Consider the following 12,369-nt stretch of genomic DNA (forward strand, 5'->3'; position numbering starts at 1 on the left):
TTTTTTGACTGGATTATTTTCTTTGTTGTTGTTGAGTCTCATCAGCTCTTTGCAGATTTTTGTGATCAGTCCTTTATCATTAGTGTTGGGTGCAAAAATGTTCTCCCAGTTGGTGGGGTTTCTCTTTGTTTTTGTTATTGTCTCTTTTGCTGTGCAGAAGCTCTTTAATTTGATGTAGTCCCAGCTGTTTATCTTTGCCTTCACTATCACTGCTCTGGGTGATGTGTCTGTAAAGATGTCTTTGATGTGCAAATCACGTAGTGTTTCGCCTATATTTCCTTCTATATATTTTATGGTTTCAGGTCTTATGTCTAGTTCTTTAATCCATTTTGAGTTGATTTTTGTGTATGGTGTGAGGTAGTGGTCAAGCTTCATTCTTTTGCATGTAGCGACCCAGTTTTCCCAGCACCATTTATTGAACAAACTGTCTTTGCTCCAATGCATAGTCTTTGCTCCTTTGTCAAAGATTAGTTGACCATAAATCTGTGGGTTTATTTCTGGATTTTCTATTCGATTCCATTGGTCTGTATGTCTGTTCTTGTTCCAATACCATGCAGTTTTGATGATTATGGCTTTGTAGTATAGTTTGAAGTCTGGGAGTGTGATGCCTCCATTCCCTTCTTTTTTTTTCAGGAGAGCTTTGGCTATTCGGGGTTTTTTGTGATTCCATATGAATTTCATCAATAATTTTTCTATTTCTTTGAAGAATGACATTGAAATTTTGATTGGAATAGCATTGAATCTGTATATTGCTTTTGGAAGGATGGCCATTTTAATAATGTTTATTCTTCCAATCCCTGAGCAGGGGATGTCTTTCCATTTCTTTGTGTCTTCTTCTATTTCTTTTTTTTTTAAGATTTATTTATTTATTTATACAAGCACTGGGTACAGTCAGAAGCACGGGAGGGTGAGAGAATTCACCAGAGCCAGAGTGGGGAGCAGAGCAGGCAGAAGGACCGAAGTACACTGCTGAGGGGAGCAGCGGGCGGCAGGAGAGGTCTGCGCGCCATGTGGGACCCTCCTCCAGTGGCCAGGGAGCAGCCTGGGATCAAACTGGCGCTGCAGAGGCTATGAGCAGCTTCGCAACCCAGCGCTCAACCACTGTGCCACCGGGGAGGCCCTTCTTCTATTTCTTTTAACAGTGTTTTATAGTTTTCTTTGTATAGGTCCTTTACCTCTTTTGTTAGATTTATTCCCAAATATTTGATTATTTTTGTTTCAATAAAAAAAGGGATGGTTTTTTTGATTTCTTCTTCTTCAGATTTATTGTTTGTGTATAGGAAGGCTACTGACTTTTGCGTGTTGATTTTGTATCCTGCCACTTTACTGAACTGATTGATGAGTTGAATTAGTTTTTCTGTGGAGTTTTTGGGGTTCTCTATGTATATTATCATATCATCTGCAAATAGTGATAGCTTGACTTCTTTTCCTATTTGGATTCCTTGGATGTCTTTCTCTTGTCTTATTGCTCTGGCTAGGACTTCCAGTATTATATTGAAAAGCAGTGGTGAGAGTGGACATCCTTGTCTTGTTCCAGATCTTAATGGAATTGCTTTCAGCTTTTCACCATTGAGAATGATACTGGCTGTTGGCTTGTCATAGATGGCCTTTATGATGTTGAGGTATGTTCCTTGTATCCCAAGAATTTCAAGGGCTTTTATCATGAATGGGTGTTGCACTTTGTCGAAAGCTTTCTCAGCATCTATTGATATTATCATATGGTTTTTATATTTCTTTTTGTTGATGTGTTGGATAATGTTGATTGATTTTCGGATGTTAAACCATCCTTGTGTCCCTGGAATGAATCCTACTTGGTCGTGGTGAATTATCTTATGGATACATTGTTGGATTCTGATAGCTAAAATTTTATTGAGGATTTTTGCATCAGTGTTCATTAGGGAGACTGGCCTGTAGTTTTCCTTTTTTGTGTTGTCCTTGTTTGGTTTTGGTATTAGTGTAATGTTGGCTTCATAGAACGTGTTTGGTATTGTCCCTTCCTTCTCAATTTTTTGGAAGAGTTTGTGAAGGATAGGCACTAATTCGTCTCTGAATGTTTGGTAGAATTCATTTGTAAATCCATCAGGTCCTGGGCTTTTGTTTTTGGGGAGGTTTTTGATTACCATTTCAATTTCGCTGCTTGTAATTGGTCTGTTTAGGTGTTCTATTTCTTCTTTATCTAGCTTTGGGTGATAGTAGAGTTGTAGGAATTTGTCCATCTCCTCTAGATTGTTGAACTTGTTTCCATATAACTGTTCATAGTAGTTACTGATTATTCTTTTGATTTCTGCTGTGTCCGTTGTGATTTCTCCTCTTTCATTGATGATCCTGTTTATTTGTGCTTTCTCCCTTTTTTCCTTTGTGAGCCTGGCTAGGGGTTTGTCTATTTTATTGATTTTTTCAAAGAACCAGCTCTTGGTTTCATTGATCTTTTGGATTGTTTTTTTAGTTTCAATTTCATTTATTTCTGCTTTGGTTTTTATTATTTCTTTTCTTCTACTGGTTTTGGGGTTTTTTTGTTGTTCTTTTTCTAGATCTTTGAGCTTCGAGATTAGGTTGTTTCTTTGAGTTCTTTCTTGTTTCTTGATGTGAGCTTCTATTGCTATATATTTTCCTCTTATTACTGCTTTTGCTGCATCCCATACATTTAGGATATTGGTGTCCTCCTTGTCATTCAATTCAAAGAATTTTTTAATTTCTTCTTTGATCTCCTCATTAGTCCAGTGGTCTTCCAGTAGTGTGGTTTTTAATCTCCATGAGGTAGGAAAGTTCCTTGCCTTATTTTTATGGTTTATTTCTAGTTTGATGCCTTCATGGTCAGAAAAGATGGTTGATATGATTTCAATCTTGGTGTATCTGTTGATGTTTGTCTTGTGCCCCAGTATGTGATCGATCCTGGAGAATGATCCGTGTGTGCTTGAGAAAAATATGTACTCCGTTTTTTTGGGGTATAGTGTTCTATAGATGTCTGTTAAGCCCAATTGCTCTAGGTCCTTATTTATAGCTTTGGTTTCTTTACTTATTTTTTGTCTTGTTGATCTATCCATTGTTGATAGTGGTGTGTTGAAGTCTCCCACTACGTATGTGTTTTCTCTGATGTCTGTTTTCAGAGAGGACAACAGTTGTCTGATATATTTTGGTGCTCCTTCGTTTGGTGAGTATATGTTAATGAGTGTTATTTCTTCTTGAAGTATTGTCCCCTTGATCATAATGTAGTGACCATTGGGGTCTCTTTTTATCTTTTTGAGTTTGAAATCTGTTTTATCTGATATAAGTATAGCTGTTCCTGCTTTCTTTTTTGGTCCATTTGCTTGTAGGATTGTTTTCCATCCTTTAACTTTGAGCCTATTTTTATCTTTTGTAGCTAAATGTGTTTCCTGGAGACAGCAAAAGGTTGGGTTTTGTTTCTTAATCCAGGCTGCAACTCTGTGTCTTTTTATTGAAGAGTTTAGTCCATTTACATTTAGAGTTAATATTGATATGTTAGCATCTGTATTTGCCATTGTGATTGTCTTTCCTTTGATTTTATTTATTTATTCTTTTAATAACTTTTTTTTTTGGCCTTCTTTCATTGTTATTTGTCCCTCTGAGGTTCTGGCTTTAGGACTCCTTGTAGTATTTTTTGGAGTGGGGGTTTAGTTGTAATGAAATTCCGGAGTTTCTGTTTGTCTGGGAAGGTCCATATTCTTTCTTCAAAGAGGAAGGAGAGCTTTGCGGGATAGAGTATTCTTGGTTGGCATCTGTTTTCTTGGAGTCTGTTGACTATGTCCCTCCACTCTCTCCTTGCCCGTAGTGTTTCTTCGGAGAAGTCTGATGTCAGCCTGATTGGCTTTCCTTTGAATGTTATCTGTTTCTTCCCTCTTGCCAGCTTCATTATTTTTTCCTTGTCCTGGATTCTTGGGAGCTTTACTATTATGTCTCTTGCTATATTTTTCCTTTCGTCGTGGAAGTTTGGTGTTCTTCTTGCTTCTTGTATATCAATTTTCAGCTCCTTCTTCACATTTGGGAAGTTCTCTTCAATTATCTCTTTGAATATTTTCTCTGTTCCTACATCTCTCTCCTCTCCTTCTGGTATTCCTATAACTCTTATATTTCCTTTCCTCATGGAGTCAGATAGTTCCCGAAGTCTTTCTTCGTTCTTTTTCCTTCGTACTTCTCTTTCCTTTTCTGTTTTGGTTCTTTTTATTTCTGTGTCTTCAAGAGAACTTATTCGTTCTTCCATTTCATCTATTCTGCTTTCATTGCTTTTCCCAGAATTCTTTAGTTCTTCCATTAATTCTTTGATCTCCTGCATTTCTTTTACTTCCCTCTTTAGGGACTCAATTTCATTCTTCTGACCATTGTTTTTCCTCTTTAGGGACTCAATTGCATTCTTCTGATCGTTGATTATTTTTCCCTTATCATTGTTTTCCTTTATGACTTCTGTCAGTTTTTTAATCATGGCAATTTTAAATTCTCTTTCTGGAAGGCTCAGAAGTTCTTCCAAGTTACTGTCGTTGCAATCTGGGGGCTGGTTTTCTTTTTGTGGTGTGCTTTTTCCCTGGGGAGTTGCTAGGTTGCGTGTGGTTCTTCTACTCCCTACTGTCTGTTTTCTAATTTGCCGTATGCGTTGGGACACTGTGTTGTTGGGACTGGCCGGCATCTTGGGTGGGCTTCTCTGCTCCCCTCTGGTTCCTCCAGGAGCCATCTGTCAGTTTCAAGCAGTCTTTACTGGAGAAAGGTCCCTGTTCTAAAATGCCGATGTGGGGACACACTCCCCTGTGCGCCTGGTCTGCCCCGGCGGTGGGTTCCTGCTCCCCCTCTGGGCTTGGACTGCAGGCCAGAGGGGGTCTGGCATGGGCAAACTTCCCCCGGCTCCTGAGGAAGCCTTCTGCAGGTAGTCTTTACTGAAGAAATGTCCCTGTTCTAAAATGGTGATGTGGGACACACTCCCTGCGCGTCCGGTCTCAGGCACACTCTTCTGCGCACCTGGTCTGCCCCGGCTGTGGGTGCTCGCTCCCCCTGTGGGCTGAGACTACTGGTCGGAAGGGGCCCGGCGTGGGCTAACTCCCCAGCTGGCCACTGGCTCCTCCAGGAGCCTCTGCTGGTTTCAAGTCGCTAGGTGGCGCCAGAGATCTCTCCTAGAGCCCTTGGGGAGCTGATTTTCCACCCCGTGGGACAGGGACCAGAGCGGGAATGGTAGGGTAAACCTCAACGGCTTTGGGGTGCTCTGTCTGCCTTGTGCACCACCGTCGTGGGGAACCCACGCCCCTAATTTCGTGCCCCGGGGTCTCAGTTCCAAAGCCTTCAGTTCCAGGACGCGGGCTGTAGCCCAGTTCAGTGGCGCGGGAATGGCGCCTTTTGAATCCCGCTCCCGTGCCTGGGCGCCTGGTTCCTGCTCACTCAGGGAGGGCCTCCGCGCGTCTCCCCGCAAGCCTAGGTCGCAGGCGCGGGGACCTGGGCAGCTGAGATCCGGATCCGCGTTTGCTTTTCAACCACACTGCTTTTCCGCGCAATCCCGATCCCGATCCTCGTTTGCTTTTCCAGCGCGCCGCTTTTCCGTGCAAGCTTACCGGGGCCAGGGCTGTGTGCTGGTGCTGGTCTCCTCCTGGGGGGGGGGGCTCTCTTTAATGGCGCCTGGAGCTCACCTCCGTGGGGAATCCTGCAGGGTTCTCCACAGCTCCCGTTCACGGGGTGTGGTGGCTGAAATAGTTCCTTTCCACTCACAGTCCCGCTTGCTGCGTAGTTTGTTCTTGTTGGTCGTTTTAGTTTGTTTTTTTTTTCCCTCCTCTCTGCGGGTCTGAGAGTGCCGACTCTGTGGGCGGGGGAGGGGAGCAGGGTTCTGCGCTTTCCTCCCTTCTAGTCCTCTTTTATGGCCACTTTCTTCTTCGGGTAGTTTGCTGGAGTCGTCCGTTTATCTTCTGTGTCCCAGTTCTCACTGGGACCTGCCGCTTTTCCTCCCTATTAACTTTTTTTCATGGGAGATCTTACTCGCAGCGTCTCCTCGCCGCCATGTTGCTCCCATGAATTTTATAGAACTGGGGTATAGGCAAGAGGTGTGGGGGTGAGAGGATTCACAGAGACAGAGTGGGGCGCAGAACAGACGAACTGACTGAAATATACTGCTGAGGGGAGCAGCGGGCAAGACAGGAGAGGTCTGCTTCGCCATGTGGGTTGCTCCCTGGCCGGCCAGGTATCAAACTTGTGCCACAGAGTCTGCGGATTGCTTCAGAGTGTGGTGTTTAACCCCTTGCGCCACCAGGGAGGCCCATATATTCATGAATTTTAAAACTCAAATATTGTTAAGACTATAATTCTCCTCAAATCGTAATGCCTATTGAAATCCTAATAGCATTATGTATAAGTTGACAAACTGGATTTAAATTTTATGGAAATACAAGTGACCTTGAATAAAAAAGCAATCTTTAAAATTATGAATATAGTTGGCAGATGTAGAGGGTAGGACAGGACACTGAGCAGGTTTTCTAGGATCCAGCTGGTTTTCTAAGATCCAGATCATGCAGGCCTCCCAGCCCCCAGCAAGTCTTCACTCTATCTGGGCTCTCTGGCGTTCTCTGCTTCTCTCTCGGCTTCTGTTCGTTCTCGGCTTATTGGCTTCTGCTGGCATCCCTGTGACGCCGCCCTTAAAAGCAAGCCTTAGCCCAGGTGAATCCCATCTACCTATGCCCACACCCACTCCAGGTGCCTGCCATCAGCCATGCATTCAGGACCGCAAGGATCCATCATCTATCCTGATGGGGGTGGGGGGCGAAAAGCCTGACATTTTTTCCTTACCCTACAGTAGACTTATACTTCTCAATTTCCAAATTTACTAGAAAGCTACAATAATCAAGATAATGTGGTACTGGTATGTAAATCAAGAAATCAGAATTGAAAGCCAAAAACTTCATCTTTATATTAATGGTCAATTGATTTTTAACAAAAATGCCAGGGAAATTTAATGAGAAAAGGATAGTCTTTTTGACAAACGATGCTGAGATTATTAGATATCTACATGTAAAAAGATGAATTAAGATACCTGAAAAGACCCACACACACAAATAAATATAAAATGGGCTAAACCTAAATGAAAAAACTAAAATACCAAACTTTTAGAACATAGGAAAAAATCTATGACCTTGAGTTGATCAGCAATTTCTTAGAAATAACATCAAAAGCAAAGTCCATAAAAGAAAACAAATTAATAAACTGGATTTCTTAAAAATTTAAGATTTTTATGCTTCAAAAGACCGCATTAAGAAAATATAAGACATGATACAGACCAGGAGAAAATACTTACAAATCATACATCTGACTCTTGTTCAGAATAAGAATTCTTTTAACTCAAAAATTAAAAAAAATAAATAAATAAGTGCACTGTAGGGTAAGGTAAAAGGTATCAGGCTTTTCTGCCCTCCCGCCATTAGGATAGATGACAGAACCCTGTGGTCCCTAATGCATGCCTGATGGCGGGCACCTGGAATAGGGTGTGGGCATATGTAGATGGGATTCACCTGGGCTAAGAATGGGCTTTTAAGGATGGCGTCATGGGGATGCCAGCAGGAGCAGAGAAGCTGAGAGCAGAGAAGCAGTGAGAACGTAGGAGAGCCCAGAAAGAGTGAAGACTTGCTGGGGGCTAGGAGGAGGCCTGCCAGTCCCTGGCACCCCTGCCTGCTGTGACCCTGGTAAATCCCAATAAAAACCTGAAAAGCCACTGAGGGGTCCAGGACTTCTCCTTTACCCAGTCTGCTGGATCAGAAAACCTGCCCTGTGTCATTCCTGCCCTCTACATGCACAAAATGGGAATATTTCTACTACAATTAGTACATTCTACAATAAAATATGCTAAATATTGTTAGCCATTAAGGAATGCAAATTAGAATCACAATAAGATAAAACTTCATACTTACTGCAATGACTATAATAATCTAAAAGACAGACAATAATAAGTATTGAGGAAGATGTGGAAAAACTGGACTCACTGGTAGAAATGACACAGCCTGCTGATATTGTGACTTACAGGGAATGTATTTGGTCTTCATCTACAGTTCCAGGCTCACAACACCCAAAAATCTTGGAATTTCCTAAGTGTTGAGAGTGGTAAAGGTGTTTCTTGTTATGTTAATAAGGTGACTTGAGGAAATACCAAGCATGAGGGCTGGCTGCTACAAGAACTGACCCTGTAATTCAAGGTTTGGAACTCCCAGTACCATCCCTGATTTTCTGGGAAGGGAGAAGAGCTGGGGCCAGGGTTCTATTGTCTTTGGCCTATGAGTTAATCAGTGGTGCCTATGTAGTAAAAGCTCCATAAAAGGTCTAGCAGAGGAGAGCTTCCCAGCTGGTGAGCTTGTGAGATCTAGGGAATAATGCTGCACCTGGAGAGCAGGTAGAAGCTTGGAGACTTTTCCCCATACCTTGCCTTATGCATCTTTTCCATCTGGCTATTCTTGGGTTATATCATTTGTCATAAATCAATGTTCTAGTGAGTAAACTGATTTCCTAAGTTCTGTGAATCGCTCTAGAAAATTAATCAAATGTGAAGAGATTGTCCATCAAATCTCTGATCTATAGTTAGTTAGTTAGAAGTAAAGGTAGGTGCCTGAGTTTGCCACTTCCGTCTGAAGTGGAGGGCAGTCTTTGGAGATTGATCCTTAACTTGTGCAATCTGATGCTGTCTCCAGGTAGACAGTGTCAGAATTGAGATGAATTTTCAGTCACCCTGCTGGTATCTGAGAACTGCTTGTGGGTGTGGGGCAGGGATCCTCTATCCACTCCCACTTTGCAACTGAGCTGCAGGACATCACCAAAACAGTCACTTTGGATAACAATTTGGCATTTCTTATAATGTTAAGCATAAATTTATCATGCTACCCAGCAATTCCACTCCTAAGTATCTCAAGAGAAACGTACATGTATCCATCAAGTCTTATACCCAGTCTTTCCAACTGTTATTTATATATTCCAAAATAACTATCTTTTTATCTATGATAGTCTTTAAAATTATTTAACTTTTCCCTTATCATTTCAGCTCTGCAACAATTTTTTAACTTCCAGGCAATTTTTAACAAGTTGTGAAAATGAATTCTGAGAAGTTTGATTCATACACTGTAATCTATATAATCAAGATGACAATTTTGATAATGAGTTTCTTTCATTACCAGATAACCCAACGAACGAGTTGATGTAATCAGGCAAAATGAATGATCTAATGTGTCAGGCCGTAATACTACTTTACAAAGCTGTAATGATTCTAAAGCTCCCTAAGTCTGCTGAAGAAATAAAAATACCACCTGTCAAATAAAATGATTTATACAGTCTCTGGTATGTACATTATAAATCATTGTCTAACTCCGTCATGATACCCACTTTCCCATCTGAGCTTTTTAACTCTTTTTTTGCCTTTTTTACATAAAGAAAAAGAATTTACATTGCTCTTCACTAGACCATTTTTTCCTGTTCAAAAAGTTCCAAACAAAACTCTTTTCTCAAGTCTCAGTAACAAAGAATTCCTTCAACACCTATTGCCCAAAACATATAATTTTAGACAAATAACCTCTTTCTGTAACGAATTTACCCTTGTTAAAAGAGAGATTATGAAAGACATACATCGACAGCTTCTCTCTCCATCAATGACTAAGTACTTTCCTGATTATTTGCTATCCCTCCATTTGCTGTCCCATTCCCTGGTCTCATGGGTGACTTTCAGAGGTACCTGGCTCAGGTTGTTTTCATCCACAGAGGCACCGATGGTAGGTCATGTTCCATCATTGTTCACATTCAATCTATGGTTTATGCACCTTAAAATTAAAAAAATATATATTTATAAATATAAATGCAAATATTTAATCTCACACCAGTCTTCAGGTTTCTGTTTCATTCCAAGCACCTTCTTTCCCATATATTTCTGAATTTAGAGAAAATTAGTGACAAATAAATTATTTATAAAATATTAAAAATTAACATAAAAATATGTTCATCAGAGTGTCTATAGGTAGACTGTGGAAGAAGCCAACTCTTCTCTGGTCCAATAGGGGTCTATTTAAATTAAAAATTAAATTAACAAATTCAACATTGAACACCTATTACACTTAACAGGCTCTGGATATTTGGGGACAAATAAAGAAAGGCTTTCACCTTCAAAGAGTTCCTAAGATGTTAGAAGAGAATGAATCATACTACACATAATTTAAATCAGATTGGGATAAGTACCACATTAAAAACAAAAAGTTTGGAAATAGAAGTTGCCCCACAAAATAACAGATTTTAAAAAGTTGATAAAAGAGAGTAATGCTGGGCCTCTCCTGGTGGTGCAGCAGTTGAGCGCTGGGCTGCGAAGCTGCCCACAGCCTCTGCAGCGCTGGTTCGATCCCTGGCTACCGGCAAGGGTCCCACAAGGCGTGACAGACCTCTCCTGCCATTCGCTGCTCCCCCTCAGCAGTGTATTTCTTCGTCAGTCTGCCTGCTCTGTTCCCCGCTATGGCTCTGGTGAATTCTCTCACCCTCCCGCACTTCTGACTGTGCCCAGTGCTTGTATAAATAAATAAATAAATAAATAAATAAATAAATAAATAAATAAATAAATCTTTAAAAAAAAAAGAGAGAGAGTAATGCTTCAACTGAAACAAAATGGAGAGGGGGTTAGCATTAGAATCCTGAGGAAGAGCTGAATAAGGTGAGTTGTGGTGCGGCTGTAGATGGGCTAAGTGAGGACATACTGGGAGACCAGGCTGAAATCGGATTATGATACTACTACTATATTGAACATTTACTACTTGCCAAGTACTATTTGAAGAAATTTGCATATATTAACTCATTTGATCCTTACAACAAACCTATGAGGAATGTTCTATCATGATTTCCATCTCATAGATGATGAAACTGAGATTAGAATGGTTAAGTAACTTGGGGTCAGGAGCTTAACATCTACAAATAATAAAAGAATAACAAATTCTGTCCCACCCCCAACTAAACTCGTCATAAGAGCAATTAATAGGTGTCTTAACTACCCATTCACTCATTAATTCCTAGGCTATCTTTCAAGGCCTAGCTAAAATGCTTCCTTCTTTACATAACCATTCTTGGTCCCCCCCAACCACCATCCCAAGTGAACAATATTTCTTTCTCCTCTAAGCTTCATAGCATTTAATTTGTATCAATCTATGGCAAACACTCTGTGTGAACTAGACCTTACTAATATTTTGTTCCTGCCATTACCAGTTTTAAGTGCATCATTTTCTTTTTTTTAATTCTCCTTTAGTCTGATATACTTTCTATTCACTACAACTCCTAGGAAGGTGCCTGACATATAATGCTAGCAAATCTATGAAGCACTTATTTATACTAAGTATTTTATAGGAATTCTCTCATAAAATCTTTACAGTCACCCAATTCATGCATTCACCATCTAATTTTATTTTTTATTTTTCTCCCCACCACCATCCCTTGTAACTCCATCTGTTCCTCCCTCCCCTTCCCTCTTATTCTGAGCCCTCACTACTTCTACTAATGTCTGCTAGGTTTTGTATTTTACTTTGTCAAATTGCCTAGTACATAAATATCCAATATTATTGTCATTCTGACTTGCTTTATTAGGCATAATTCCCTCAGACCCCCTCCATTTTGCTGTAATGACCACATTCCATCTTGCCTTATGGCTGAGTAATATTCCATAGAGTACATCTACCACATCATTTTGATCCAGTCTCCTGCAGATGGGCATTAGGCTTCTTTCCTAGCTACTGTAAATAATGCTGCGCCAACAGCTATTTTTAGTACCTGCTGTGACAGATAAAATACTTGATGGACCTTAACTTCAGTAATTAAGACAGATACATGGCTTCTACCCTCAAGCAGCTCAGAATCTGGGGAGGTTGGTACTATTAGTCTTCCCCAGTATAGAGACAGGAAAAGGGATGCTCAAGAAGTTGAGTAATGTTTGCCCAGAATCACGCAGCAAAAAAAGCGGGGGAGCTAGAATTCTAATCGAGCTATCTGGACTGGATATTCGGAACCCTGTGCTTTCAACCCCTATGTTCTAAAGGCACTTGATAAACTTACTGAAGAAAACGTTTTTAAATATTCCTACAACGAAAAATTTTCCGTAACTTCAGTAAGATGAAAGCAGAAAATGAACAAAAGTGCAAATGGAAGTTGTCGCCTCCTAATACACTCTTGGTAGCTCAGAGCAGCTAATCAAGCCTTCTGTTGAGACTAGCTGACTATTAAGGATTTCCTTGTGTCCCTTAAAGTGACCCCATTAAGCAATGTCCCTTACAGCGGCCCCTTCTGAGCATCAATGCTGTGCTGCACTCAGGACTTTGCAGTGGGGTCACTAATGGGCAGTGAGGCCTTAAGCAATTAATACATCTATCAAAAAGAAGTGGCGTGTGGGCC

This window comes from Talpa europaea, assembly GCF_964194135.1.
Source record: "Talpa europaea genome assembly, chromosome: 1".
Classification (NCBI taxonomy): Eukaryota; Metazoa; Chordata; class Mammalia; order Eulipotyphla; family Talpidae; genus Talpa; species Talpa europaea.